Raw genomic sequence first — 5,558 nt, forward strand, 5'->3', positions numbered from 1 at the left:
TTTTTTTATTTTTTTGAGACACAGCCTCACTCTGTCGCCCAGGCTGGAGTGCAGTGGCGTGATCTCAGGTCACTGCAACCTCTGCCTCCTGGGTTCAAGCAATTCTCCCGCCTCAGCCTCCCAAGTAGCTGGGATTACGAGCACGCACCACCACGCCTGGCTAATTTTTGTATTTTTAGTAGAGACGAGGTTTCACCATGTTAGCCAAGCTGGTCTCGAACTCCTAACCTCAGGTGATCCACCTGCCTCGGCCTCCCAGAGTGCTGGGATTACAGGCATGAATCAAAGCGCCCAGCCGTGCCAGGTGCGGTGGCTCACGCCTACTAAAAATACAAAATTAGCTGGGCGTGGTGGCACATGCCTATAATCCCAGCTACCAGGGAGGCTGAGGCATGAGAATTGCTTGAACCTGGGAGGCAGAGGTTACAGTGAGCCGAGATCGTGCCATTGCACTCCAGTCTGGGCAACAAGAGTGAAACTCCATCTCAAAAAAAAAAAAAAACAAAAAACAAAAAACGCACGCCCAGCCGAAAGAGGGCACATTTTTAAAGACTGAGAAACAGTATAATTTAAAGGTCATATGGTTAAATCACCCTATCTGAAAATACTTTATGTACTGTATGTAGCTATGAAAAGTCAGTTAAAAATTTGTAAATATAGCTTTTATACTCTATAAGAACCTTTCTAATGTATTCTTTTTGAGTAAAGATTTTCCTATTTGTTTACAGAAAGGTACAAGTATACAATCAGCAAACAATTTCTCTGGAACACAGGTGGGAGATGGCTTTAAGCATTCTTATCTCTTTACTTGAATTAATTTCATTAAACATCTACAGTTCACCAGGCCCTGGGCTGGGCAGAGTTGACAAGCATAAAAAGAGAATCTCACTCACAAGGAGCTTACATTAATTATGTGCTAACTAACACAAGGGTACACTTAACGTTGCTACAGAAACAGAGAAGCATAACCTCAGAACTTAAGGCAAAGCAGCCTGGAGGAATCCTAAAATATCTTTTTAAGGATGGGTTAAGGAGCTAAGTAAATATTTTAAAATTTTTTTAAAAGGAGGTGGACATTCAATTTCAGGCAAAGAATCTACCAGCAGCAATGGCTACATTTGCAACACCAAGGTAAGAGAGGGAGGTGTGATCCTGACTAAAAGGCGGGGCAGGGCAGGGAAGGAAAACGCAGAAGTGGGAGCACACACAGGGCGAGGCCTAGGGCAGTCCTGGAGAGTTTCTGAAGAGGCCAGCCATCAGGCTATGCCACACTCTGGCTACAGAGTGACTAAAATGATTTGTGTAAATACAAGAGTATTTTATCAGGCAAATTCATGCACATCAGACTTCATAAAAAACATTTTCAGCAAAGATCAAGTCTCATCTCTATGATTATCACACTCAACCTAAAAATTAAGTAGTACGCTTTCAAATTTGTGTCAAACACGGCCAGGCGCACTGGCTCACGCCTGTAATCCCAGCACTCTGGGAGGCCATGGCAATTGGGTCACTTGAGGTCAGGAGTTCAAGACTAGCCTGGCCAACATGGTGAAACCCCATTTGTACTAAAAATACAAAAATTAGCCAGGCGTGGTGGCACGCACCTGTATGTAGTCCCAGCTACTCAGGAGGCTGAGGCAGGGGAATCCCTGAAACCAGGGAGGCAGAGTTTGCAGTGAGCCGTGATCATGCCAGTGCACTCCAGCCTGGGCAACAGAACAAGATTCAGTCTCAAAAAAAAAAAATTGTGTTAAACATCAAATACTTTCAATATTACAACATACTCCATGGTCTAGGTCTCCTAACTGGGGCAATGGGGCTGATGGGAAAGAAGATGTAAAACCAGCAGCATCACTGAACTGCATATCCTTTATGGTTGAAATCGGAGCCATGACAGCTTCACCAGAAAAACTGTGAGAAGACAAAGTTTATAAAGGCATTGAAGGGACAAAAGGTATTAAGGTATGGGGTGGGGGGGGCAGTGAGAAAGAGAAGGGAAGGAAACACAGCTGCGTTAATAACCTTCCCTGTTCCTAAGGAAGGCATTACACACAGGAAAAACAAAGCATTCGAATGTTAGGGGAAAGAACTTTCAAGCTGGAATTTATCTTCCTTCTTTTGAGAACCTAGCAGTTTTCTACCTTACAATTCCATGATCTAAAAAAGGAATTCATTTTCTAATCAAAATAACTCTAGAAGCATAGTAGTTACAAAGATATCAACAAGCATAACAGCAAAAAGTTTAAACTGAACTAAACTCAGGCCTGATGAGGTTAACCCTGAGTGCCTCATTTACTTCGTACTCTAACATAAGCTTTTACAGAAAAAGGAGAACTCTTCACATCAATAAAGTTCTACAAAAAAGCATAAGCAAGCGAACCCTTATAGCAGTGTCTGTTTTTAACAAGGTATTTCCCAAAAACATGACTTCAGCGTTCATGTCTTCTCCCCATTGGAAAAAGGTTGTTTTGAGAATTTTGTATAACAAATTACAAGAATATACTCCAAGATTTTTGTGTAACTTTATCAATCTGAAAAGAATATCCCTAAATCTGACAGAATCTATAAGAGTACTGCATGCATGACAAAAACATATTTAAAACTTGTACCTTTGGCCGGGTGCCATGGCTCACGCCTGTAATCCCAGCACTTTGGGAGGTTGAAGTGTGCGGATCACCTGAGGTCAGGAGTTCAAGACCAGCCTGGCCAACATGGTGAAACCCCATCTTCGCTAAAAATACAAAAAAATAACTAGACAGGTGTGGTGGCGGGCACCTGTAATCCCAGCTACTCGGGAGGCTGAGGCAGGAGAATCACTTGAACCCAAGGGGCAGAGGTTGCAGTGAGCCGAGAATGAGAACGCACCATTGCACTCCAGCTTGGGCGACAAGAGTGAAACTCTGCCTCAGGAAAGAAGAAAAAAAAAAAAAACTTGCACCTTTAACACTAGGATAAAAACAAATGGAATTGATGGTAACATATCTATATAGCTTTTTTACAACCTCAAAAGACCATAACATAGACAACACGTTACTAAAACTGGAAGACCCAGATTATAATCCTAGTTATCACTATTTTGATGGAAAATATGAATTTTAACATCACAATGAAATAACAGTGAAAGGAGTTTGTCAGCCACTCCTTGGCTGGTAACATCTACCACAGCCTATCACTACAAAAACTTGCAAATCTATGTAGAGTAGCTGCAGCTACCTGAAGGCACTGTTCATTGTAAACACCATTAACAATTTGATGTCCCAATTTGCATGTTTTGGGGATGGGGGGAGACAAGGTCTCACTGTTGTCCGGGATGGAATGCAGTCGCAGGATCATGGCTCACTGCAGCCTCAACCTCCCAGGCCCAAGCGATCCTCCCACTTCAGCTTCCCCAATAGCTGGGTCTACAGGTGTGACTCACCATGCCTGGCTAATTTTTTGTTTGGTAGAGATGAGGTCTCTCTCTGTTGTCCAGGCTGGTGAACTCCTGGGCTCCTAAACTCATGTAGGCCTCCCAAAGTGCTGGGATTACAGGCATGATGAGCCACCTCGCCCAGCCTGCACGTATTTTAGAACTACATTTTAAGATAATGTGAAGACTGCTTCACAAAAACAGCTTAAATATATACTTGTCAAAACTTGTGCTTACTTATGGAAATTGCATTAAATTCAATAAATTCTTTAAATCTCACTTTTAGACAGGGCAATCTTCCCGAACATTAAATCAAATTACATTTCTCCCTGAATTTGCTGCCACTTAATTTCAGCTACTCTTCTACAGAACTGTACCTATGTTATCTTTTTTTCTCTCTGGTTCCTACTCAAAAACAGTGGAACTGCTTTCTCCAAATACGCATTCTGTGCTCAGAACCTGTTTTCTCTGCCCAGATACATGTAAACAAGCAAAAAAAAAAAAAAAAAAAAAAAAACCTTTCTGCTAATAAATTGACAGCTAGAAAGTAGAATATTTTAAAAATTCAATAAGCTGGGCGCAGTGGCTCACTCCTGTAATCCCAACTCTTTGAGAGGCTCAGGCAGGTGGATCACTTGAGGCCAGGGGTTCGAGACCAGCCTGGGCAACATGGTGAAACCCTGTCTCTATTAAAAATACAAAAATTAGCCGGGTGGGGTGGCACGTGCCTGTAGTCCCAGCTATTAGGGAGGCTGAGGCAGGAGAATAACTTGAAGACCTAGGAAGTAGAGGCTGCAGTGAGTTGAGATCGTGTCACTGCACTCCATCCTGGGTGACAGAGCAAGACTCCATAGGGGTGGGGGGGAGGAAATCAGTAACAGTAAAAATAGCAAAAACAGTCAACATTTTCATGTTTGTGTTAAAACAGTCCTAAGAAAATTATATTATCATCATGTCCCTGTTACAGTTGAGAAAATGTAGGCAACACGAGGGTAACTTCTAATGAATAAGCCATGCCTTTGTTTCATGTAAATAAGTCAACTCAACTCACACTAACTTTTCAAAATACAGGATAAAATTTCTAACCAATGCAAGTTTCAAAGTAAAGTATATAAATTAAATTCATGGTTAAATAATAAGCTTGTTAATCTGATGCCTTTCGGAACGCATTTCACTTAGCAAACCTCTATTAAGCTATTTCTTATATGGTTTGATTACAAAACTGCCTTTCAGCATATTAAATACAAGGAGAAAAAAACTGAAAAGCCACAACTATTTCAACTTCTGTAAATTACCCTGACTGTAATGAGGGGCGCCAGGCAGGTTGGGGAAGTATGGAAATTGCACACTGCACACACCACCTGACCACTAAGGAAAAAGAAGACACCACTCTTCCCCACTGTGGTCGTCACAAACTACAACTCAGCACCTATTTCAAGTGCATTTAAATATTCAAACAACTGAAACTAAGAGAAAAAACTTTCGAAAGGGAAAATAACTTGTCTGTCTCCTTCAATGTTCACCTTGGAGTTGCTCTTATCTCTAGAAAAAGGCCTCACGCATACTGTTTATACTTACAAACTCCACCGCCCTGTCAAGGAAAACCTTCCTGTTTTCTCAGTTATCCAAAACTTCAAACTTCCAATTTACTATTAAGACAAGTTATTGGGCATCCACTTATTCGAGAATCAAACGAAAGCCAGATAGGAGGTAGTTTTCTACAGGCAGCTTTCTCAAGTTTCATCTCAGCCAAGTTTTAAGACAGTTTTAGGTAAAAATAGGGGGAAAAACAAGATGACATTCGCATGAAGTTTCGATGCACAACGGCACTGAGGCGGAATGACTCTTAACGTTCCCAAGCGCACCCTGAGAGGCAGGTGCAGCAGCTTCCCGACGGCTCCTCTGCCGCCTGTGTATCCCAGCCCCAAGACCAACACCGGCAATCTTCACATCCGACTTTATTTTTTTAACTCCTTCAGATCTACCTCCGCTCAAGTCTATCAAGAGGAAAACAAGAGCGTTCCAAACACACACCGAGCAACAGGATCCCAACTTCCTGGTTCTAAAGGAATGCGATGCCCTGATGACCCGTCCCGCCCCGCACCCGCACGGCCGCCTACCCGGGCTCCGGCGGAACCGAGGGGCGAGC

General features: G+C 42.5%; 1 pseudogene; it reads left to right on the forward strand.

The window, feature by feature from the left end:
* LOC105547839 overlaps positions 1–5,558 on the forward strand; it is an 8,223-nt pseudogene that overhangs the window by 666 nt on the left and 1,999 nt on the right.

This window comes from Mandrillus leucophaeus, unplaced genomic scaffold (assembly GCF_000951045.1).
Source record: "Mandrillus leucophaeus isolate KB7577 unplaced genomic scaffold, Mleu.le_1.0 Scaffold399, whole genome shotgun sequence".
NCBI classification, from domain to species: Eukaryota; Metazoa; Chordata; class Mammalia; order Primates; family Cercopithecidae; genus Mandrillus; species Mandrillus leucophaeus.